Source organism: Dendrobates tinctorius, unplaced genomic scaffold (assembly GCF_039654945.1).
Source record: "Dendrobates tinctorius isolate UK_male_01 unplaced genomic scaffold, ASM3965494v1 ptg000117l, whole genome shotgun sequence".
In the NCBI taxonomy this organism is placed as follows: domain Eukaryota; kingdom Metazoa; phylum Chordata; class Amphibia; order Anura; family Dendrobatidae; genus Dendrobates; species Dendrobates tinctorius.
This window is the reverse complement of record NW_027361785.1, coordinates 202098-228386: the sequence shown is the minus strand read 5'-3', so window position 1 is coordinate 228386 and position 26289 is coordinate 202098. Positions and strand designations below refer to the sequence as shown.

Below are 26289 nucleotides of genomic sequence, written 5' to 3'. Positions count from 1 at the left end.
TGGAGAAGGGTCTTTCATTTTCACCCACTGCGCCCTTTGACGCATTTTTGGCAGTAAAAGACCTCCATCTCTTTGCTCGGTCCCTTATCTTCAAGAAATACTTTTTTGATGGAAATCTCTCTAAATTATTTCCAACAGAAGAAGAGCAAATAGCATTGCAGACTTTGGAGGAACTGTCCACCAAGCATGACACTCCTGAAGGAGGTAAGGTACCACCATCGATACATCCTAGGTCTAGGAAATTCCCTCCTCTATCCTCTTGTCCGAATGTGGACCTGTTTGTACAAATTGTGAGTAGGGAGTTTCTTGAGATTCCACGATATATCCATGGCGATAATTTGACCAGAGAGGAGCGGGGACGTCTGCGCGCCCTGCAGGACCTTGATGATGTTGTATTCAAGCCGGCGGACAAGGGGGGCAACGTGGTTGTCTGGCCTCAAGTGCTCTATGAGCGTGAAGCTTTTAGGCAACTTGATAATAAAGTATGTTATAAGAAACTAACGTTTAACCCCTTGTCCGCCTACTCCACACAGCTGTCTACTATCATCAATAGAGCAAATGAGGCTGGTGTAATATCTAAGGAGTTGGCTAGTGCTCTTATTGTATCTGAACCGACTATTTCTATATTCTATTTACTTCCCAAGGTCCATAAGTATGCGCAAACACCCCCTGGTCGTCCTATTATCTCAGGGAGAGGTAATTATTTGGAACATGTAAATCGGTGGATAGACTCCAAACTGCAACCACTTGTGGAGGGGTTGCCATCTTTCTTGAAGGATACAGGTGAATTGCTGAGGCGGGTGGATGGACTCCAGTTGGAGGAGGATATGATACTGGTGACTGGAGACATTGAGTCTCTATACACCAGTATCAGGCATGAAGACGACATTCGTGCTATATCGTTTTTCCTTAAAATGTCAAATTTGCCAGGTGACATCAGGGAGCTGATTTTGGAATTATTAACTTTCACGTTAACTCATCATTTCTTTATATTTAAGGGGTCTTTCTTCCTACAGCTCCAGGGGACAGCTATGGGGGCGTCTTTCTCCCCTGCATATTCTAACCTGTTACTGGGGCTGTGGGAGAGAGACCTCTCCCTACCTGATCAGTCGTCGCCGATGTGCCGTGTCCTTTCCTGGACATGGTACATCGACGACATTTTACTGATCTGGCAGGGTTCAAGTGACGACCTCCATGCCTTCATGAAATCACTTAACACTAATGGATTGAATATTTTTATTACATATAAATTCGATCCTGTGGTGATTGAATTTTTTGGACGTCACACTGAAGAAAGATACTAGGGGTGAAATATAGACCAACATATTTAGGAAACCGACCTCCACTAATATGTTATTGCATGCGAACTCTTCCCATCCTGGCCATATGATTCAATCTGTCCCCACGGGACAATTTCTGCAATTGCGCAGATTGTGTTCAACTGATGAGGATTTCCTTAGACAGAGTGATAATTTAAAATTGAGACTGCTAGAACATGGGTACAGCAATAGAAGGATTAAACGTGCATTTAATAGGGCCAGACATTCGCCTAGAGATGTGCTCCTATATGGGAAAAAGCCCAAGGATGGGACAAATAAAATTAGATTTGTCACCAATTTTCATTCACACTTTCCACATATGAGGAGAATTTTAGATAAATCATGGCATATTTTGAAGGCTGACCCGGTTTTGTCTGGGTTCCTCCCTGAGAGGGCTGCCATTGCGGCTAGGAGGTCAAGGAATCTACGCGATACATTGGTCAGTAGTCACTATACTGGTATGGTGCCTGGTATGTTTTTGGATCGGGTGGCTAGGCGGTGTGGGAGTTCCTCTTGTGGACATTGCGTGGCTTGCCCCAATATGGATCGCACTGATGTATTCACGAACCAAGATGGCTCTCGTGAATATAAAATTAAAAAATATATAACATGTGAGAGTAGAAATGTCATCTATTATGCGGTATGCCCATGTAAGTTGATTTACGTGGGCATGACCACTAGGCAACTTAAGAAACGCGTGCGTGAGCACGTATTGGGGATTGAGGCAGCACTGTGCGCAGAGGATCCGTCATCATTAAAAACCATCCCCCGTCATTTTAGGAGGTTCCACGGCTGCAATGGTAGCCTTCTCAGGGTGAGAGGCATTGATGTGTTGAACGTTGGTATCCGGGGAGGGGACACATCTAAAAGGCTGGCCCAATTAGAGTCCAGATGGATTTGGACACTTGGCACTGTCCATCCATCTGGACTAAACGAACATATTAGCTATGCCCCATTCCTATGAGCACACCATTCCATTTTAGTGAGAACGCTCACATTGTGTGTTGTCCACATTTTAATTTTGATTTTGTTTTAGTAACTTCCCGTCATGATGATGGCCTATGTGAATTGGATGTTCATTTGATCGGCGGTTTTTCTGACAGCATATGATGAATTGAGCTTCAAGTCCATCGATGCAAGTGGGAAGAAGAAATGACAGATACACATATATGGATTTAATTATTATGAATTACTTATATTTTGTTCTTTTGGCTTATATGTGTATATACATGTGTTATGATTACCCTCTTCCCCCAATTCTCATATGCTTATGCATATTATTGTACCGCGGTATCTTATGGATGATGTTGTTTATCCTCTTCACATATAAGTCATGGTGGTGGTGATTTTATACTTATATAAATGTCTATGTATATATTAAATTGTGTATGTGAGTAGCTCTCCCGGCTTGTACGCGCGCGGTTGTCTCGACCCTCCCACGCCTGCCCGCTTTCGGCATTTCTATGCGGTGGTGGAGTCCCTTGTGGCTCCTCCCCCAGGATGACGCTGACCGGCGTCGTTGGTGTCTTGAAAACGGCGCGCGTCACTTCCGAGCCGGGACCGCTACTTCCGGTCGCGCGGTCAGACGCGCTATGACCGGGCGGAATAAAGAGGCAGGCGGTCATCAGTGGAGTCATGCCCCCTGAAGAAGGAGGACCGAAACGCACGTCGGGGCTGACGCGCTCATCCTGGCTGTGACCCGTCTCCTGCTGCTGCTACTGCTAAATAGCCCGGTAATTAACTCTTTATGCGATTTGGTACTTTTGACTGTGTCTGTGGATCATGGGAGGCCGTGAGCAGTCGGCAGAGTGGGATCTTTATGGATGTAGTAAGGGGGACTCATTATGGTGTATACCCCAGTTGATTTTGCATCCATGATTTTCTCATTAGTCGGTATATATTATGGGTGGTTTTTTGCCACATGAATATCATGTTGTAATACTATTTTGATCAACTGACAGCACATTTGATCTGGATGAGCGCGTCCCTTTGCATGTGCTTGTGTACCACCATTATGCGTGTGTTTTTTCTATGCCCTTCCCCAATATACCTGTTGATCTGATTTTACTCATTGTTCTAAATAAAAATTTGTATTTTTTATTTTTGTTAACCTTGGCCTTGTGTTCACCGTTTTTTTGGTATGGTCTGTGTGTTATTGGTGATAGGCAGCTTAAATCCATAATAATTGTATGGTAGATGCATATGTGATATACCATGTATGTGAGTTTGACCTGCTGGTGTTATTTAAGACATTGTGCCTTGTACGCCTCTCCAGGTCTCCGTCTAACCATTAGACGACCAGGTGTTGGGCAAAGATGAAAATTAGACTCTTCAGAAAAGATTACCTTACTCCAGTCCTCTATGGTCCAATCCTTATGGTCTCTAGCAAACTTCCGCCTGGCTCTCCTTTGCTTCTCATTGATGAAAGGCTTTTTCTATCTTAACATGACTTGAGCCGTCTTTAGGAGCCTGTTACAAAATGTTCTAGCCATGCACTTCACCCCAGCTGCCATTTGCCATTCCTTTTATAGGTCACTTGATGTCATCCTGCGGTTGCTGAGTGACATTCAAATAAGATGAGGGTCATCCTGGTCAGTGGAGAGTCGTTTTCCCCCTCTGCCCATCTGTAGCTTTGTTGTCCTCAATGTCTGCTGCTTGACCTTGTTGTAATGGACTACCATCTTAGAAATTTTAAGGATGGAGACAACATGACGCTCACTGTATCCCTCTGCTAGTAAAGCCAGAATTGAAACCTTCTTTTCCTCATTCAAGACTTTCTTTTCCACTCCTTTGGCATGGTTAAAAGTTATTTTTTTCATTCCTATTACTTTTGGGATATTACTAGCACTTGTTTTGCCATCCAGCTTGTCCTATTGCAAGAGAACTGTGAACACCACAGCAGAGTTTTTTCCTTTGTTAAATAAGATTTGGTTCAGGTGATCACCTAATCAGAAGCACATTAAGTAGAATGAGGTGTACTCTGGTGAGAATTCAACTGACACTGGAATGGAATGGCTGTCAGACATGTAGAGAAGCTGATTTTTATAAAATTGTGCAGTGGTCTCTTAATTTTTGCCAGAGCTGTATGTATGTGTGTATATATATATATATATATATATATATATATATATATATATATATATATATATATATATATATATATATATATATATATATTATACACACACACATATATACTATATATATATACATATATATACAGTGGGGAAAAAAAGTATTTAGTCAGTCAGCAATAGTGCAAGTTCCACCACTTAAAAAGATGAGAGGCGTCTGTAATTTACATCATAGGTAGACCTCAACTATGGGAGACAAACTGAGAAAAAAAAATCCAGAAAATCACATTGTCTGTTTTTTTTTCATTTTATTTGCATATTATGGTGGAAAATAAGTATTTGGTCAGAAACAAAATTTCATCTCAATACTTTGTGATATATCCTTTGTTGGCAATGACAGAGGTCAAACGTTTTCTGTAAGTCTTCACAAGGTTGCCACACACTGTTGTTGGTATGTTGGCCCATTCCTCCATGCAGATCTCCTCTAGAGCAGTGATGTTTTTGGCTTTTCGCTTGGCAACACGGACTTTCAACTCCCTCCAAAGGTTTTCTATAGGGTTGAGATCTGGAGACTGGCTAGGCCACTCCAGGACCTTGAAATGCTTCTTACGAAGCCACTCCTTCATTGCCCTGGCGGTGTGCTTTGGATCATTGTCATGTTGAAAGACCCAGCCACGTTTCATCTTCAATGCCCTTGCTGATGGAAGGAGGTTTGCACTCAAAATCTCACAATACATGGCCCCATTCATTCTTTCATGTACCCGGATCAGTCGTCCTGGCCCCTTTGCAGAGAAACAGCCCCAAAGCATGATGTTTCCACCACCATGCTTTACAGTAGGTATGGTGTTTGATGGATGCAACTCAGTATTCTTTTTCCTCCAAACACGACAAGTTGTGTTTCTACAAAACAGTTCCAGTTTGGTTTCATCAGACCATAGGACATTCTCCCAAACCTCCTCTGGATCATCCAAATGCTCTCTAGCAAACTTCAGACGGGCCCGGACATGTACAGGCTTAAGCAGTGGGACACGTCTGGCACTGCAGGATCTGAGTCCATGGTGGCGTAGTGTGTTACTTATGGTAGGCCTTGTTACATTGGTCCCAGCTCTCTGCAGTTCATTCACTAGGTCCCCCCGCGTGGTTCTGGGATTTTTGCTCACCGTTCTTGTGATCATTCTGACCCCACGGAGCGGGATTTTGCGTGGAGCACCAGATCGAGGGAGATTATCAGTGGTCTTGTATGTCTTCCATTTTCTAATTATTGCTCCCACAGTTGATTTCTTCACTCCAAGCTGGTTGGCTATTGCAGATTCAGTCTTCCCAGCCTGGTGCAGGGCTACAATTTTGTTTCTGGTGTCCTTTGACAGCTCTTTGGTCTTCACCATAGTGGAGTTTGGAGTCAGACTGTTTGAGGGTGTGCACAGGTGTCTTTTTATACTGATAACAAGTTTAAACAGGTGCCATTACTACAGGTAATGAGTGGAGGAAAGAGGAGACTCTTAAAGAAGAAGTTACAGGTCTGTGAGAGCCAGAAATCTTGATTGCTTGTTTCTGACCAAATACTTATTTTCCACCATAATATGCAAATAAAATGAAAAAAAAACAGACAATGTGATTTTCTGGATTTTTTTTTCTCAGTTTGTCTCCCATAGTTGAGGTCTACCTATGATGTAAATTACAGACGCCTCTCATCTTTTTAAGTGGTGGAACTTGCACTATTGCTGACTGACTAAATACTTTTTTTCCCCACTGTATATACATACATATGAAAATACATACATATCTATACACGCTAAGCTAATAGTTAATAGCTGCACTGGGATAAAACATTTTTAATTACAGCTTTCTGAATCCTCGAGGTGTTACAAAAACTCTAAACTACCTGCATTTTATGTGGACACTGCACCCACTTATCAAGCGTTAAGCAAATAAATGACAATCACTATTTTTGTCTCATTAGTTCCTTTCTGTGATTACAGGTAAACCAAAAGAGAAATGTTCCACAAATACTTTATGCCAATTTACAGATCCAATAAACAATAGAATTAGTATATAAACGTATTAATCAGGCAATGAAACAATGTATGATGCCCAGTGAACACACTTTGGTATTATTATATATTGATAAATAAGAGAGGCAAAGGGTTATATTTTGCTATAAAGAGGGATATGCTATAAAGTTTTTTTATTTTGAATTAAAGGGGTTTTATTATGAAAATAAGTTATCACCCTAGACGCTAACTTTCTGCTCAGTGGGGGTCTGCCTTCTGGGATGAGTACCAATCGGCAGAACAGGGAACTTTTATCCCAGTTACAAAACGGAACAGCTGGTCAGATGCCCGACCGTCACTCCTTTCATTCTTTATGGGCTGTCAGGAAAACCTGAGCACATGAGCACTGCCACTCTATTCTAAATGGGATAAAATGGCGAGTTCTCTTGAATGGTAGGGATCCTACTGGTGGGATCCTTACCAATCAATAAGTTAGTCACCTATCCAATGGTTAGGGGATAACTTGTTTTCACTGATTAACCCCTGTAAATCAAGAATACACCATTCTTATGCTATTCTAAACTGACAGTTCAGCTATTTTCCAGTGGTCATAATGTATTTTTGGACTCACCGTGGGTCGGAAGTCTTCAGAAGCTCTTCATCTCCAGCTCTAAAGCACTGAGAAGCCCAGTCTGATACCTGTGACACAAATACAAGTCATTTAGAATAGAAAGGGATTACCCTTAACAATTACATGGTTTCCAATTAAAATGATACTGAAACATCAGCAACCTTCTTAAGTGAGTTATGACTAATAACTGAAATATATGAAGTGTACTGTAAAAAATGCGTAGGAATAAAATAAATTGAAGAAAATAGTTTAAAGACTAATCGTCATTTTAATTTTATTTAATAATCAATAGTGCATAAGATACAGTATATTACAAAGTTGCATATTTTCATATCGGAGAAATCTGCTTTCCCTTGATGGATTGTTCTTTCACTCTCGGTAAAATCTCTAACATCGGTATTCAGTGAAGACGGATTTTTACATTACTGACACAGGAGATGGCAGTTGGTGCTTTTGAAATTCTACCAGGAGAGAGCAGCCGGATGCAGACAGACATTCTACGGCAAGATCTGTTGAAACACTAGCTATCATTCTCCATAGAGCTTTGGCACCAACTGCCATCTCCTATTTCAATAATGGGAAAAATCTGTCTTCACTGAAGACAGATTTTTCCCGAAAATTGAGAATATTTCCCAAAATTTAAATGAGTTACTCTTTAAAGAGGCACTGCCATGATTTTTTTTTAAACCAACTCTGTATATATGTACATTATGTGTATGTAGTGTAGTGTGTGCATATTTATATACTCACCTACCACTGCCTTCTCGGGTATCCAGCGTTGTTCTGCTCCTCTTCTCACTGGTCTTCAGACTTTTGGTGTCACTCTTCGTTCTGTAGGACCCAGAAGTGGATTTTGCCATGTAAGCCGATGGAGAGCGAGAACGAGGTTCCATAGACTTACCTTGCGATAGAGACTTCTCGCTCATGAATAGGACACAGAGTGAGCTGGTAGAAGTGCGATGATGCCACAGCTTGCATCCCGGATAAGACGGCATTAGATGAGTACAGTAGCACAAATGCTACACTACATGTCCATATACTCAAATTAACAAAAGAAAAATCTTCATGGGAATGCTTCTTTAAAGGGAATCTGTCAATAGGATTGATCCTCCGAGGCTGTATACGTGGGCATACAGGTCATAGAAAGTTGAATAAAATGATACCTTGATATCTGCAATCCAATGTCTTATTCTAGAGAAACCATATCTTAATATGAAAATGAGATGTTATATGGCTTGTCCGGTCTAAAATGAAAAGCCTGCAGTCACTTTGTGTGGCGAACACAGATCTTTCTCAGAATCTGCTCCCAGAGATAACTTTTTATGAAAGGAAGAGATCCCACTGTGAGATATGTAGGTCAGGAGATTAGGCTGTCAGTCATTACATGACTCACTGGTAACGCTCCCTTTCATTAAAAATAACCTCTGGAAGCAGATTTTCAGAGAGATCTATAGATCTTAACTGCTCATTTATATGTTAAAAAACATGGCTTTTTATTAATCTTTCTCTTGATCCTACTGGTGGATTCTATTTAATGACTCATATCGATAAGTTCATACACGTCTATGTCTATAATCGGTATGAGGAACAATAGAATATACAATCAGAATTAACCGACTGGTTCTTATCGTATTTTCCCAAATTGTTGCTTTAGTAATGACCATGCCTGAAATAGTGTACATTTTTATAAATCAGCATTCTGGACAGGATTTGAAATTATCAAAGAAAAAAAATGAAAATGTTGATGGTCAGCTTGTTTGCATGTGGTGTGCAATCTCCATTTACTCAGCAATTGTGGAGAAGATCCAGAAAATCTAATGCAAAGGAGAAGTAGATCAGTTGCCCACATCAACCAATGACATAAGTGCAACACTGCTTGCAGTCGAAGGCCGGGTCACACTTGCGAGTGCAATGCGAGAAACTCGTGCGAGTCTCTCACATCAACACTCGGCACTGCCTCCGGCACTCGGACTGAAGCGTTCAGCTGCATAGAAAGACATGTAGCCGCACACTCCGGTCCCGAGTGGCGGCAGCAGTGCCGGGTATTGAGGCGAGAAACTCGCATTGCACTCGCAAGTGTGACCCCGGCCTAACAGCGGTGGCCATTCTGTTCGACAAACGAGCTATAAATGATAAAGTAAAAAGTTAACTACGGTACATCAGTAGAACAGAGAGCCAAGTTATAATAAGTAGTAAATGGGAAAGTTGCTTGTTTATGTTCCAATTATTCCTATCTTTAAACATGGGAATAATCTTTTAATGACCAGTTATTCGAAAATGGCAGTATTGACCCATAAAAATAAAATCAAAGAGAGGACCCAAAAGTCCCCCTTCTGCATGAAGCATCTCAGTATGCTCCATTATTCTTCTAAATTGTCAGGGCCAATCGTTCTGTAACAGTCTCTAACTTGTTAGTTGACTCATGTAGATTTTGCTCTATGGAATTTTGACCTTCCCAGTGGACACCATCGATTTTTGTGCTATCTATACTATCCGGGTGCTTAGAATTCAACTTTTTTTTCTCCGTGTTTGCTATGAAAAAAAAAAAAAAACAATTCATGTCAACAGATACCAATCGATTCACTCACCAAGCGTTACGGTATTCATTATTGTCAGCAGCACTTCTTCCCCCCAGGTAATGTGCTGCCAATAATATGTATGTTCTAATATTTTGTATCTGTGTGACAGCATCTTTAAACAAGCAGCAATACATTTTTTAGGCTGCGCCCACATGTTGCAGAAACATTGCATTTATTTGCTGCAATCGTGGTATAACGGCAATGTTTGTGCCACAATTTGGGGAAATAAAGGCAAAACCATGCCTTTTTGTAGCCACTTTAAATATAAAAAGTAACAATATTGATCAGTGCACATTTGGTAGAAATTTGTCCGTGTATAATTACTTTGAGTCTGTAAGCTCATTTTATTTGTGCTTGATATATATGAACCCTTCTGTAGTGAATGGCGGTATAACATGCATATGTAAATAATAATGTGCTGTGCATTTGGCATCAAATCTGACAGTTACATAATGCTCCACTGTCTGTAACAAAAGACGGAAAGGATAATATAAAAAAAAATGGAAACAAATGACAAAATAAATACCAATCTGTTAAAGATGACATGACAAGTCCAAGAAAAAGAAAATGTCTTTCACCTATTACACGAATGTCCCTTCCATCCAAGGGGAGCTTTCCTCTCACTTAAACATCCAAATTATGGATGATTAATCTTCTCATCTGCTAGGAAATACAAAAGCTACAGCTTTTATTTCATCCGTGACTCACCTCAAACCAGATCTATGATGCTGCAATGCACACACTTTGCTATTTTTGAAGAAGAGACGGCACTTTTGGAGGGAGGGAGATGGGGATGTTTCTGGGAATCGAAATATGCTGTAAGTTTTACAGTAATGATGTAGAAAAATGTAAGTAATTTACGTGGTATCCTAGGTCGTACCAATAGCGTCTTTATTATTTCCATGAATGTTTCTAACCAAACCAATTACTACCTCTGAGGGACAAACTACAATGTAGGCTCTGTCTACATCAAATTTAGGCCTCCACTTAAAGGGTTTCTGTCACCCCTCGGGACATACATGACCTATTAATATGGGCATACAGGTAATAGAAATGGTACACTAGTTCTACCTGTATGCCTCATATTAACGGTCTTGTTGTTGAGAAATCTTATTTTCATTCTTTATGTTAATGATTTCTTCCAGGCTCCGGGGCGTGTGGTGCCTGAAAGAAATCCCTGACTCCTGTCTTCATTACAATACTACCCCCCTCTCATGCACTTCAGTTACGGCCCCGGAATCCTGTGCCTGCGCCCTGCACTCCCTCAGAAATACATACCTCATCCTCCCTTCTAAAGGCACTGCATTGAGGCATCTTCTGCGCAGGCGAGTCATTGTGACCTCCAGTGTGCGTGACAATAATGTGCTTTCCCCACTTCCTCCCTGCATAGTCATCGCTATGTACACATGGTTCCTAGTGATGACTATGCAGGGAGGAAGTGGGGAGAGCACATTATCGTCACGCACACAGGAGGTCACAGTGACTCTCCGGTGACGCCTGCGCAGAAGATCCCACAATGCAGTGCCCATAGAAGGGAGGATGAGGTACTGTATGTATTTCTGAGGGAGTGCATTGCACAGACGTGGGATTCCGGGGCCATAACTGACGTGCATGGGAGGTGGGTAGTATTATAATGAAGACAGGAGGCAGGGATTTCTTACAGCACCTCACGCCCTGGAGCCTGGAAGAAATCATTAACATACAGACAGAATATAACATTTGTCAACAACAAGACAGTTAATATTCAGCATACAGGTAGGACTAGTGTAACATTTCTGTTACCTCTATGCCCATATTAATAGGTCATATACATCTCTGGGGGTAAAAGATTCCCTTTAACACACATGTAAGGGTGCTTTCACAGTGCACTTTGTCCTATGTTCGTTGGTCTCGTTGGGGCTTAAGTCCAAACCACCTACATCTGAGTGTCCGCCTCCAGTAGGCGTACAGTCCCAAAAACTATGCATACCAGAGCACACGTATAGTCCATCAGCACTATTATAGTCAATGGCCCTCTCCGTGCATTTGCCCGAATCCTGTTTTGTGGGGGGTTCCGACATGAGTCAACACGGGACCAACGATAGTTACAAGAACGCAGTGTGAAAGGGCCCTAAGACATATCCTGGGACCACCCGGAGCAAGTTGCTACGTTTTTGCACAATTACCATATATACTCATGTATAAGCCAATCCGTTTATAAGCCAACCCCCTAATTTTGCCACAAAAAACTGGGAAAACTTATTGACTCGCATATAAGCCTAGGGTGGAAAATGCAGCAGCTACTGGTAAATTTAAAAAATAAAAAAAGATACGAATAAAAGTTAAATTATTTGAGACATCAGTAGGTTAAATGTTTTTGAATATCCATATTGAATCAGGAGCCCCATATAATGCTCCGTACAGTTCATGATGGCCCCATAAGATGCTCCGTACAAAATACACCCATATAATGCTGGGTGTTGTGGTGCACACCTGTAATCCTAGCTACTATGGGAGGCTTGGGCTGTGGGATCACTTGAGCTTGTCAGTTCTGGTCCATCCAGTGCTATGTGGATCAGGGGTCTTCTCTGTCCTCAGCATCAATATGGTGACTCTGAGCCAGCTGCTTGGAGACACTAAGTTGATGGAGGAGGGAGCGTCCTTGGTCAAAACAAAAAAAAATAAGCAAACATGAATTTCAGAGCACTATAGAAAAATAAAGCACTTATGCATACACCCATATAATGCTGTACAAAGGTTAATAATGGCTCCATAAGATGCTCCATAGAATAATATGCCCCATATGCTGCTCCATAAAGGTTATGGCCCCATATGATGCTCCATAGAATAATATGCCCCATAAGATGCTCCATAAAGGTTATGGCCCCACAAGATGTGCCATACAAAATATGCCCCATATAATGCTGCACAAAGGTTAATAATGGCCCCATAAGATGCTCCATAGAATAATATGTCCCATATGCTGCTCCATAAAGGTTATGCCCCCATATGCTGCTCCATAGATTATGCTCCATATGCTGCTAAATAGATTATGCCCCCATGTGCTGCCCCGTAAGATGACCCATAGTTTATGCCCCTATATGCTGCCCTATAATTTATGCCCCCATATGCTACTCCATAGTTTGTGCCCCCATATGCTGCCCCATAAGGTGCTCCATAGTATACCCCCCATATGCTGCCCCATAAGGTGCTCCATAGTATACCCCCCTATGGAGCACCATAAGGTGCTCCATAGAATCTCCCCCATATGCTGCCCCTATAAGATGCTCCATATACCCCCCATATGCTGCCCCATAAGGTGCTCCATAGTATATCCCCCAAAGGCTGCCCCCATAAGGTGCTCCATAGTATACCCCCCATATGCTGCCCCCATAAGGTGCTCCATAGTATACCCCCCATATGCTGCCCCATACGGTGCTCCATATTATACCCCCCATATGCTGCCCCATAAGGTGCTCCATAGTATACCCCCCATATGCTGCCCCCTTAAGGTGTACCATAGAATACCCCCCATATGCTACTGCTGCCACCGCAAATAGAAAAAAAATAGAAATACTCACCTTTCCGTAGCTGGGTGCCGGGGTCACCACGGCTCAGGATCCCGGTACTGGCGATACTTACCGATCCTCCGTCCATCGCTGGGCGCCCGTCTGCCGGGTCCCTCTGTCAGTGACGCCCAGGCAGAGGGCGCGCACAGACTACGTCATCGCCCCTTTGCTTGAACATCACAGACAGAGGACGGAAGACAGCAGATGGACCGGGGATCAGTAAATATAACATATACTTACCCCCTCCTGGTGCGGTCTCTGTGCAGCCCCTTCTCCCAGTCTCAGGCTCCTTGCTGCAGCGGTCACGTGGTACCGCTCATTAAAGTCATAAAAATGCGCATATTCATGACTTTAATGAGCAGTACCACGTGACCGCTGCAGGAAGGAGCCTGAGACCTGGGAGAAGCGGGGGGGCTGCAAAGACCGCGCCAGGAAGGGGTAAGTATGACCTGACACCCTCGCTCCCCCTCCCCCACCAACCCCCCCTGGTATATGACTCGCGTATAAGCCGAGAGGGGGACTTTCAGCCCCCAAAAATGGGCTGAAAATCTCGGCTTATACGCGAGTATATACGGTATGTCAACTAAAAACCATTCCAATCATGTTTCCTGTTTTGAATTTTGTGTTTTTATCAACCATTCTAGTCCCTGCTCTACCTAGCATGCGTCATTGTCAATGCTGACATATGCACAGTAGGATATTGTCACTGCGCAATATTCTTTTTAAAGGCTCGCTCATAAGAGCGAATAACACAGCTGAGTGCTATGCAATGTTTTAGCACATAGAATTCGGATCAGTGTTACTTTATGGCAGTTCAGACCCGTTAAGTTTTTTCTCATGCCAATTCAGTATAAGAAATCAATCCTGCAAGTGGCTCCGAGACTCGGCTCACACGCACCCATACAAGTGTGTGGGTGCCTGTGAACCCTCAGACTGCACTGAGATGAACATTATTTACTTATGCATTTTATACTGCCATTCACTACAGAGAAAAGAAATTAGATTATTACATTAAACAGACATTTTGGATTAAAATAAATGTTACTTTCAGACTACCCTTTTAAGCAAACTTTTGCCCGGTACAAAATACATTCATACTGTATGCACGTACTGCCTTTTCTACCAACTGTAATGGGTAAAAGTAGCTTGGACATGTTTTATTAATTTTTTTTTGGTATATGAGAAAGTAACTGATTGTAAAAACTGACACACTGGTCAAACGCTGATGAAAATCTGGTCCAGCACACTGATTTTTCACATACAAGAAAAAAATGGAGGTCTGAATGAGGTATCACATTCTGTTTCATAGTCCAGAGCTGCAGTTACTGTTTTAATTTAAATCGTCTCTTTAGAAGAGGCAATGTGCATATTTCCCAGAGGAGCATTTAAAGGCTTAAAAGTCTCCTCACCTTGGCATGTCAGGCTTGACACGTCACTCTCAACACAGAGAAACGTTACCACTCGGATCCCAGTCAGACGCCTCTCACCCAGTCAAGCCAGATCTCACACTTTGCACTGATGAGGGGTAGTACCCCGAAATACCGAGTCTGCAAATTGAGATTTTGGTTTTTACCCTAAGTCCTGTGGCAAGACTCCTTAGATGGTCAATACTGACTTTTAGGATTGATACTTTCAATAGGTGGCACTAGAGTTCTAGTCATCCTCGTCTCTGAAGAGACAATTTGCATATTAAATTTCTCAGAGGAGCATTGCAAGGCTTATAAGTCTCCTCACCTTGGCATGCCAGGCTTGACATGTCACTCTCCGCAAGGAGAAACATTACCCCTTGGATCCCAACTTTACTTTAGTCACTGGTACTCAGAAAGCCTGTAGACAGTCATCCAGCAGTTTAGCAAATCTATAATCAGTTAGTGCTCCCTACTAGTGATGAACGAGTATATTTGTTACTCGGGTTTTTCCAAGCATGCTCAAGTGTCCTCCGAGTATTTTGGCGTGCTCGGAGATTTAGTTTGTGTCGACGCAGCTGCATGATTTGCGGCTGCTAGACAGGCTGAATACATGTGTGGAATGCCTGTTTGTTAGGGAATCCCCACATGTATTCAGTTTATCTAACTGCAAATTGCTGCAACTCTAAGGAAGTGACGTCAGCATGCAAGCAGACTTGGCACTGGACCCGGAAAGGTGAGTACAGTTGTGGCCAAAAGTATTGACACCCCTGCAATTCTGTCAGATAATACTCAGTTTCTTCCTGAAAATGATTGCAAACACAAATTCTTTGGTATTATTATCTTCATTTAATTTGTCTTAAATGAAAAAACACAAAAAGAATTGTCCTAAAGCCAAACTGGATATAATTCCACACCAAACATAAAAAAGAGGGTGTACAAAAGTATTGGCACTGTTCGAAAAATCATGTGATGCTTCTCTAATTTGTGTAATTAACAGCACCTGTAACTTACCTGTGGCACCTAACAGGTGTTGGCAATAACTAAATCACACTTGCAGCCAGTTGACATGGATTAAAGTTGACTCAACCTCTGTCTTGTGTCCTTTTGTGTACCACATTGAGCATGGAGAAAAGAAAGAAGACCAAAGAACTGTCTGAGGACTAGAGAAACCAAATTGTGAGGAAGCATGAGCAATCTCAAGGCTACAAGTCCATCTCCAAAGACCAGAATGTTCCTGTGTCTACCGTGCGGTGTCATCAAGAAGTTTAAAGCCCATGGCACTGTGGCTAACCTCCCTAGATGTGGCCGGAAAAGAAAAATTGACAAGAGATTTCAACGCAAGATTGTGCGGATGTTGGATAAAGAACCTCGACTAACATCCAAACAAGTTCAAGCTGCCCTGCAGTCCGAGGGTACAACAGTGTCAAACTGTACTATCCGTCGGCGTCTGAATGAAAAGGGACTGTATGGTAGGAAACCCAGGAAGACCCCACTTCTTACCCTGAGACATAAAAAAGCCAGGCTGGAGTTTGTCAAAACTTAACTGAAAAAGCCTAAAACGTTTTGGAAGAATGTTCTCTGGTCAGATGAGACAAAAGTAGAGCTTTTTGGGAAAAGGCATCAACATAGAGTTTACAGGAGAAAAAAAGAGGCATTCAAAGAAAAGAACACGGTCCCTACAGTCAAACATGGTGGAGGTTCCCTGATGTTTTGGGGTTGCTTTGCTGCCTCTGGCACTGGACTGCTTGACCGTGTGCATGGCATATGAAGTCTGAAGACTACCAACAAATTTTGCAGCATAATGTAGGGCCCAGTGTGAGAAAGCTGGGTCTCCCTCAGAGGTCATGGGTCTTCCAGCAGGACAATCACCCAAAACACACTTCAAAAAGCATTAGAAAGTCGTTTGAGAGAAAGCACTGGAGACTTCTAAGGCGGCCAGCAATGAGTCCAGACCTGAATCCCATAGAACACCTGTGGAGAGATCTAAAAATGGCAGTTTGGAGAAGGCACCCTTCAAATTTCAGGGACCTGGAGCAGTTTGCCAAAGAAGAATGGTCTAAAATTCCAGCAGAGCATTGTAAGAAACTCATTGATGGTTACCGGAAGCGGTTGGTCGCAGTTATTTTGGCTAAAGGTTGTGCAACCAAGTATTAGGCTGAGGGTGCTAATACTTTTATCTGGCCCATTTTTGGAGTTTTGTGTGAAGTGATCAATGTTTGGCTTTTTGCTTCATTCTCTTTTGTGTTTTTTTTCATTTAAGACAAATTAAATGAAGATAATAATACCAAAGAATTTGTGTTTGCAATCATTTTCAGGAAGAAACTGAGTATTATCTGACAGAATTGCAGGGGTGTCAATACTTTTGGCCACAACTGTAAAGTCAGTTTGATTTTTTAGATAAACTGTAGCTGTGGATAAAAACGTTTTACGAAATCGAAAAACCCCTATATTTTTTACCCACTCTTGGTTTTGACTTACAAATACTGAGGTAAAAAACTGACCGAATACTGATAGTGTGAAAGTGGCCTAAATGCTAATTATGCAAATTGTCTCTTGAGAGAGGATGAGGACTAGAACTCTAGTGCCACCTATTGGATGTAGCAATCCTAAAAGTCAATGTTGACCCTTTAATGAGCCTTGTTATATGACTTGGGATAAAAGCCAAACCAGAATCTCAATTTGCAGACACTGTGTTTCGGGGTACTGCCCCTCGTCAGTGCAAAGTGTGAGATCTGGTTTGGCTGTGAGAGAGGCGTCTGACCGATATCCAAGAAGTATCATTTCTCCATGCGGAGAATGACATGCTTGTTAACAGGTTAAATACCAATGTCAATCTCAGACTGTGGCATTTTAACAAGATTGCGCCGGAAGTCCGTCATTAATTCTGCCCATCAGCACACGTGTCCCATGAGAGTGGGGCGCCAATAGGTTGGCATGACAACCCAAAGTCTGCAGGAGACCCCTGTGGTTGTCATTGCCAATCTGCTGAAACCCTGCTCTGTGTAGCACAAGCGATTAGAAGATCGCAGCTTCATGTCTTCTAAGGACCACTACTGAAGCAAGTAGAAAGTAGAAAAAAATGCTTTTAAAAATATTTTAAAAATGTAAAAGTTCAAATCACCCCCTTTTTCTTCATGCAAAATAAAACCATAAAAACTTCAAAAATACAAATATTTGATACTGCCAAGTTCAGAAATGCTTGTTCTATAAAATATTTTAAACATAATCCTATTGGTAAACAATGGAATGAGAACAATAAATAAACGCCAGAATTACGTTTTGTTTTGTTTTTAATTATCACCGCTTATAAACATTTCTTGGAGCCAACCAAGAGTCTTTCAATTCTTGTTTGAGGGATTTTCATCCATTATTCCTTAGAAAATTCCAGTTCTGTGAGATTCCTGAGTCGTCTGATATTTTGAGGTCTAGCCACAGATTTTCAGTGATGTCAAATCAGGGGACTGTGAGAGCCATTGTAAAATGTTCAGCTTGCGCCTATTGAGGTAGTTCATTGTGGATTTTGCCATGTGTTTAAGATCATTATCCATTTGTAACACTATTTGTAACACTATTTCCAGATAGTGTTACTTTTGCATCAAGAATTTGGTGAAATTTCATTGAATCCATTCTTCCCTCCACCCATGAAATGTTCCTTGTGCCATTGATTAATCCACCCCATGCTTAATAGTTGGCGAGATATTCTTGTCCTGAAATTCTGTGCTCTTTTTTTCTCCACACATACCTTTGATCCTTGAGGCCAAAGAGTTCTATTTCAACCTCATCGGTCCACAGAATTTGTTTCCAAAATGCACCAGGCTTGTTTAGATGTTCTTTTACATACTTCTGATGCTGAATTTTATGGTGAGTAGGCATGAGAGGTTTTCTTCTGATGACTCTTCCATGAAGGCCATATTTGTGCAGGTATCTCTTAACAGTAGAACAATGTACCATAACTCTTGAGTCTGCTAAATCTTTTTGAAGGTCTTTTGCACTCAAGCGGGGGTTCTGATTTGCCTCTCTAGCAAGCCTTACGAGCAGCTCTCACTGAAATTTTTGCTTGGTTTTCCATACCTTATCTTGCCCTCCACTGTTCCTGTTAACTGCCATGTCTTAATTACATTTTGAACTTAGGAAAGGGCAACTTGTGTCGCCTTCAAGAAGATTCTGCCTCCAGTGTTAAATTGCGTACCATCCCCCTCCCATGCACGTCACAGTGCCCTATGACGTGCAGTTGTGGTACCATAATCATGGGACTGCGCCCTGCAAACACGCAAATTATACTTACCTTTTCCCCCTGCTATGGCTTCATTGTTGTTCTGTGCAGATGCCGACCAGTCACTTCTACTGAACTAGCAGAAGAACAGTGCACGCACTGTCCATAGAAGGGCAGAAAAGGTAAGTATAATCATGGGATTGCAGGGTGCAGACCCGGGATTCCAGCTCCACAACTGCATGTCATAGGGCACGCTGACATGCATGGGAGGGGGATGGTACGCAATTTATCACCGGAGGCAGAGTCTTGCAGGTGCCACACGCCCAGGAGCCTGGAAGAACTAATTATCATAAAAGATTAAAAGTCTATTTCTCAGCAGCAAGACAACAGCTACGAGGCAAACAGGTAAGACTAGTTTAACAATTCTATCACCTGTATGCCCATAGTAATAGTTTAAAAGACCCCCAGGGAGTGACAGATTCCCTTCAACTGTTCACAATAATATTGACCAGGGGTGCCTAAACTTTTACATGCCACTGTATATGTACAGTAGATACACATAAGTACACAAACTGTATATAATTTGCATTTACTACATGTGTGTGTAATATATATATATATATATATATATATACATACATACACACTGTGTGCAGAATTATTAGGCAAATGAGTATTTTGATCACATCATCCTATTTATACATGTTGTCCTACTCCAAGCTGTATAGGCTTGAAAGCCAACTGTCAATTATGTAAATCAGGTGATTTGCATCTCTGTAATGAGGAGGGGTGTGGTCTAATGACATCAAAACCCTATATAAGGTGTGCTTAATTATTAGGCAACTTCCTTTCCTTTGGCAAAATGGGTCAGAAGAGAGATTTGACGGACTGTGAAAAGTCAAAAATTGTGAGATGTCTTGCAGAGGGATGCAGCAGTCTTGAAATTGCCAAACTTTTGAAGCGTGATCACCGAACAATCAAGCGTTTCATGGCAAATATCCAACAGGGTCGCAAGAAGCGTGTGAATAAAAAAAGGCTCAAAATAACTGCCCATGAATTGAGGAAAATCAAGCGTGAAGCTGCCAAGATGCCATTTTCCACCAGTTTTGCCATATTTCAGAGCTGCAACGTTGCTGGAGTATCACAAAGCTCAAGGTGTGCCATACTCAGGGACATGGCCAAGCTAAGGAAGGCTGAAAAACGACCACCTTTCAACAAGAAACATAAGATAAACCGTCAAGACTGGGCCAAGAAATATTTTAAGACTGATTTTTCTAAGGTTTTATGGACTGATGAAATGAGAGCGACTTTTGATTGGCCAGATGGATGGGCCCGCGGCTGGATCAGTAAAGGGCAGAGAGCTCCACTGCGACTCAGACGCCAGCAAGGTGGATGTGGGGTACTGGTATGGGCTGGTATCATCAAATATGAACTTGTGGGACCTTTTCGGGTTGAGGATGGAGTGAAGCTTAACTCCCAGACCTACTGGCAGTTTCTGGAAGACACCTTCTTCAGGCAGTGGTACAGGAAGAAGTCGGTATCGTTCAAGAAAAACATGATTTTCATGCAGGACAATGCTCCATCACATGCATCCAAATACTCCACAGCGTGGCTGGCCAGTAAAAGTCTAAAAGAAGAAAAAATAATGACATGGCCACCTTGTTCACCTGATCTGAACCCCATAGAGAACCTGTGGTCCCTCATAAAATGTGAGATCTACAGGGAGGGAAAACAGTACACCTCTCCGAACAGTGTATGGGAGGCTGTGGTGGCTGCGGCACGCAATGTGGATCGTAAACAGATCAAGCAACTGACAGAATCTTTGGATGGAAGGCTTCTGAGTGTCATCGTAAAGAAAGATGGCTATATTGGTCACTGATTTTTTTTTGTTTTTGAATGTCAGAAATGTTTATTTCTAAATTTTGTGTTGTTATATTGGTTTACCTGGTGAAAATAAACAAGTGAGATGGGTATATATTTGGTTTTTATTAAGTTGCCTAATAATTATGCACAGTAATAGTTACCTGCACAAACAGATATCCTCCTAAGATAGCCAAATCTATAAAAAACCCACTCCAACTTCCAAAAATATTAAGCTTTGATATCTATGAGTCTTTTGGGTTGATTGAGGACATAGTTGTTATTCAATAATAAAAAGAATCCTCTCAAATACAACTTGCCTAATAATGCTGCACACGGTGTATATACTGTATATACACTCACTGGCCACTTTATTAGGTACACCTGTCCAACTGTGTGTTAAGACTTAATTTCTAATCAGCCAATCACATGGCAGCAACTCAGTGCATTTAGGCATGTAGACATGGTCAAGACAATCTCCTGCAGTTCAAACCGAGCATCAGTATGGGGAAGAAAGGTGATTTGAGTGCCTTTGAACGTGGCATGATTGTTGGTGCCAGAAGGGCTGGTCTGAGTATTTCAGAAACTGCTGATCTACTGGGATTTTCACGCACAACCATCTCTAGGGTTTACAGAGAATGGTCCGAAAAAGAAAAAAAATCCAGTGAGCGGCAGTTCTGTGGCCGGAAATGCCTTGTTGATGCCAGAGGTCAGAGGAGAATGGGCATACTGGTTCGAGCTGATAGAAAGGCAACAGTGACTCAAATTGCCACCCGTTACAACCAAGGTAGGCAGAAGAGCATCTCTGAACGCACAGTGCGTCGAACTTTGAGGCAGATGGGCTACAGCAGCAGAAGACCACACTGGGTACCACTCCTCTCAGCTAAGAACAGGCATCTGATGGCTACTTTCAGCAGGATAATGCGCCATGTCATAAAGCTCGAATCATCTCAGATTGGTTTCTTGAACATGACAATGAGTTCACTGTACTCAAATGGCCTCCTCAGTCACCAGATCTCAATCCAATAGAGCATCTTTGGGATGTGGTGGAACGGGAGATTCGCATCAGGGATGTGCAGCCGACAAATCTGCGCCAACTGTGTGATGCCATCATGTCAATATGGTCCAAAATCTTTGAGGAATGCTTCCAGCACCTTGTTGAATCTCTGCCACGAAGAATTGAGGCAGTTCTGAAGGCAAAAGTGGGTCCAACCCGTTACTAGCATGGTGTACCTAATAAAGTGGCCAGTGAGTGTATATATATATATATATATATATATATATATATATACACTGTACATATACACACACACGTATATAGCTTTACAGATAGAGTACGGTACACAGACACAGAACTATGGGCCAAACTCATTATTGCATTTGCACTTTTTTTGTCTAGTTTTTGCACCTAATTCCTTTAATTTTATCTTTTTAAAGTCTATGTTATATGTGTTTCCAGTGCTCTTTTTTAACTGTTTGCCATTGTGGGTAGGGTATAGGATATCCGGGTGTTTTAATATGATTCATCAATTATGACTTTTTCATAAGATGCTATCTTTCCGTACACATATACTCCTCTTTCCACGCCAACCATCCCCCTTCAACTCCCGGAATGATTTTATGCACGGCTGGAAATTTTGCCCAATTTTTTGTTTTTTTTTTTTTTGCGGAAATTGCAACTTTTTCTTCACAAAGTGCGCAAAAAAAGATGGAAGTCGAAAATAAAAAGAATGGTTGATTTTGCACAAAATTCATGAACTGCGTGCACCATTTTGAATTTGGCGCAAAAAGAAAATCAACGAATATCACAAGTCAAAAAAAAGTGACTATGCCCTATGTGCATTCGCTCAGCACAGTGCACCCACCTGCATTTTGTGCTCACCATGTTATACTGGAAATACTAAAATTTGCCAAATTTATGAAGATCCGTTTCCTTTTGATCTGTCCATGTATAGGATAAAGCATTAGACCATGAAGACCTACAGTCGACGTGCAATCACACTAGCTGAGCAGTTTCTATAGACAGAAGAATAAGGCGCAAAGCTGTAAACACAATGTATATTGTCATATGTATATAAATAGGTGTATATCATACATTACAAGGCTCCAACACTGTATCCTACAGTCACCAGCTGTGATGGTCCCATAGAGCCCAGTGTGCCAGGCAGACATACACTACATCATGCCCTCCATAGGAAAAACTGGAAAAGTGACTTCTGATCCCAGACTGGAGCCTGTGTCCTGCTCTCAGTGAGAGGCAGCAGACACTGGGGTCATGTATGGCACAGCTATGGAAAGAAGAAGGGTACCTGCTGTAGGTGTGGGTGATGTGTGCCCTGTGTGGGCAGCAGCCAGCCCTGGCACTGCTAGAAGTCCCAGCCAGGGTGTCTCAATGCTCCTTCCCATCTAGCACGTTGTCTATATGGCTGGTAGGCAGAGATCCTTTCCTTCCTGCAGGGGAGGAGGAGACATTGAAGATTTCGACATCCCAGAACAAGTTTGTAAAGCTATTTCCCAGCAGTGTCAGCTCTCAAACTCTGTGCAGCTGCCAATAGTTTCCCTGAGATCCTTAACTCTTTCCTTTCCTTTAAATTCCACAGTTCACATCCTGACTAATGAAAACAAAAACTAAAAGAATTTCAGCAGAATTTACAAGGCTGAAGTTGGTTTCTTATTCGTCAGTTTCTTATTCGGCAATTTTTTCTTTTCTGCTTTTTTTTTTATAGGTCTAAAGCCCCCATTACACACTGCGATATCGCTAGCAATATCGCTGTAAAGTCACAGATTTTGTGACGTTGTAGCGATATTTCTAGCGATATCGCTGCATGTGATACTTACCTCCGACCGGCTCCCCCGCTGGTTATCGCTGATCGCGCGAGAAGCTCCTGGATCATTCCTCGTCGGTCACTTCCTGCGGCGCTTCCTGCTGTGACGATGAGCGACGCGTGGAGCCGGGCGGGAGGACGCAGGATCGCCGCGTCAGACAGGTAAGTAGCGACCCCCGTCCCCAGCGATGTCGCTAGTGAGATCTGCCTGTGTGGCAGCTCACTAGCGACCACCTAGCGATGCACCAGCGATCCTGACCGCGTCATATCGCTGGTCGGGATTGCTGGTGAGTCGCTAGGTGTAACGGTACCCTAACACCAAAAAGCATCACAATAATAACACACATTTCAGCGAGGAGCCCTGATGTCAATACACGTAAAAACAGCTACAGAAACTATAAAACTGGCACAAAAATGGGCATCAAAGAGGGCACCGAAAGGTGTTAATGAAGGGGTTAAATGACGTTGGGCCTCTGATATCACACTGTAGGCATATAGAACAGGGGGCCCCACATCAAAACCAGGTCTCTCCGGCCTGGCCCAAATGGGTTCTGGGCATCAAAGTGGGCAGTCGATTTTCTTAGATTTGAATAAGTAGCTGATGTTTTTAAGGGGTTAAATGGCTTTGGGTCACTGATCTCATACTAACAATACACAAATAGTGATGCCCCACATCAAACCCAGGTCCCTCCAGCCTGGCCTAATTGAGATCTGGGCATCAGAATTGGCATCAAAGTGGGCAGCCAATTTTCATATATTTGTATAAATAACTGATGTTTTTAAGGGATTAAATGACTTTGGGCCACTGATATCACAGTGCACACATATAGAACAGGGAGCCCCACATCAAAATCAGGTCTCTTCATCCTGGCCCAAATGGGTTCTGGGTATCAGAACTGGCATCAAAGTGGGCAGTCGATTTTGGCCATTTGAATAAGTAACTGATGTTTTTAAGGGGTTAAATGACTTTGGGCCACTGATCTCAAACTAAGAATACACAGATAGTGATGCTCTGCATCAAACCCAGGTCCCTCCAGCCTGGCCAAAATGGGTTCTTGGCATCATAATTGGCATCAAAGTGGGCAAACAGGCGATTTTCACAGATTTGAATAAGTAACTGATGTTTTTAAGGGGTTAAATGACTTTGGGCCACTGATCTCACAGTGCAGACATATAGAACAGGTAGCCTCACATCAAAACCAGGTCTCTTCAGTAGAGTTGAGCGACTTTGGTCGGATCAGGTTTCATGGAACAAAATTTGTTTCAGATGAAAGTGGTCCGACTAGGGCAAAAAAAAGTCAGAGTTTCGTCCGAAACCCGATCCCAATGCAAGTCAATGAGAAATAAAAGTCGTCATTGAGCGGACATCCACTCAATGCCGACTTTTAGTCCCCATTGACTTGCATTGGGGTTGGGTTTCGGACGAAACTCTGACTTTTTTTGCCCTAGTCGGACCACTTTCATCTGAAACAAATTTTGTTTCATGAAACCCGATCCGACCAAAGTCGCTCAACTCTACTCTGCACTAATCTTTACCTCCCACTCCTGACTCCAAGACTTCTCCCGTGCTGCTCCCATCCTCTGGAATGCTCTACCCCAAGAAATCAGGACTATCCACAATTTGCATAGTTTCAGGCGCTCCCTCAAAACACATTTGTTCAGAGCGGCCTATCATGTTCACTAATCAAAGTCATTCTATGTGTAAGTGTGCATGTGTAGCTCATTCACTATCTCCATCCATCCCTCAGTCAATCAAGATGGCTGGACCATCATTGTAAATACATCATTGTAAATACACACCTGTACTTTGTATCTTCCCCACCTCATTGTAGATTGTAAGCGCTCACGAGCAGGGTTGTCTTATTTTGCTTTAATTATTGTATTGTTAACGTTGTTACTTATGACTTATGTTTGAAACTGTTAAACTGTAAAGCGCTGCGGAATATGTTGGCGCTATATAAATAAAGATTATTATTATTATTATAAGAATACACAGATGAGTATTATTAGGGCTCATACCCATTTGTGAGAAAAAAAACGGTCCAATTTCCGTACCGATTGCGAGTGTTATGCGATTTATATGCGATTTTTAATCACACCATCCGTTTTTCATCCGTTTTACATCCGTATGCAATGCATTTTTTACGGAGCTACAAGGCACAATCAATTATAAATCATTTGTGCTAGCCCTGTATAAAGGCATTTAGCTACATATGTGATTGCTTGCTGTGATTTTTTGCGTGTGTCTTTTTTGATTACAACCAAGCAAGCATGGCTGCTACTAATCTGAGTCTTGATCCTACTGAGGAGCTCCTCTTCAACTGGGTGTTATCCCGGGAGTATGGTGTGGGATATTCCCCTGTTGTTGCTCCAAGGAGGTGGCGTCGATTTTGGGTGCATCCGCTCCTCACCCAGCGTCCTGGAAAAGGGCATTTGCGCGGCTGTATGGAGATCTACGGATGCATCGCGACAAATTTTTTGCATACACGAGGATGTCACTTGAGGCATTTGATATTCTCCTAGCAGAACTTCGTCCAGTCATCACTTTCCTAACGACCCGTTTGCGCAGGTGCATTTCAGCGGAAGAACGGCTTCTGTTAACCTTGAGGTATTTTTTTGGGTAAAATCACATATTTCAAACTTATATGAATGTAGCTGGAGTCAAAGAACATTTTTTTTCCTCTTTCAAAAATGTATGTGATAATTGTGGTCCAAAATTAATTTCTAATGTTTGCCATTCCTTTACATCAGGTGTGGCCAATTTAATTTACCAAGGGGCCACATGAGACCCCATGACTGTTGTGGGAATAAACTATATGTTGAATTTAATTTAACTCTAT

The 26289-nt window shown here is 42.2% G+C and overlaps 1 protein-coding gene across 4 annotated transcripts in view; it reads right to left on the bottom strand.

Annotated features, from left to right (window-relative positions):
- Positions 1-26289, bottom strand: part of LOC141101394 (interleukin-1 receptor type 1-like) — a 226197-nt gene that overhangs the window by 85374 nt on the left and 114534 nt on the right. For 2 of the 4 annotated variants that reach the window (XM_073590452.1, XM_073590455.1), the window contains exons 1-2: positions 22934-23125; positions 7016-7083 (exon numbers count right to left, since the gene is read on the bottom strand). The gene's annotated coding sequence lies outside the window, so the exon portion shown is untranslated. Of the gene's footprint in view, positions 1-7015; positions 7084-22933; positions 23126-26289 lie in introns of those variants that run through there. The other 2 variants (XM_073590456.1, XM_073590453.1) reach the window with 1 other exon arrangement.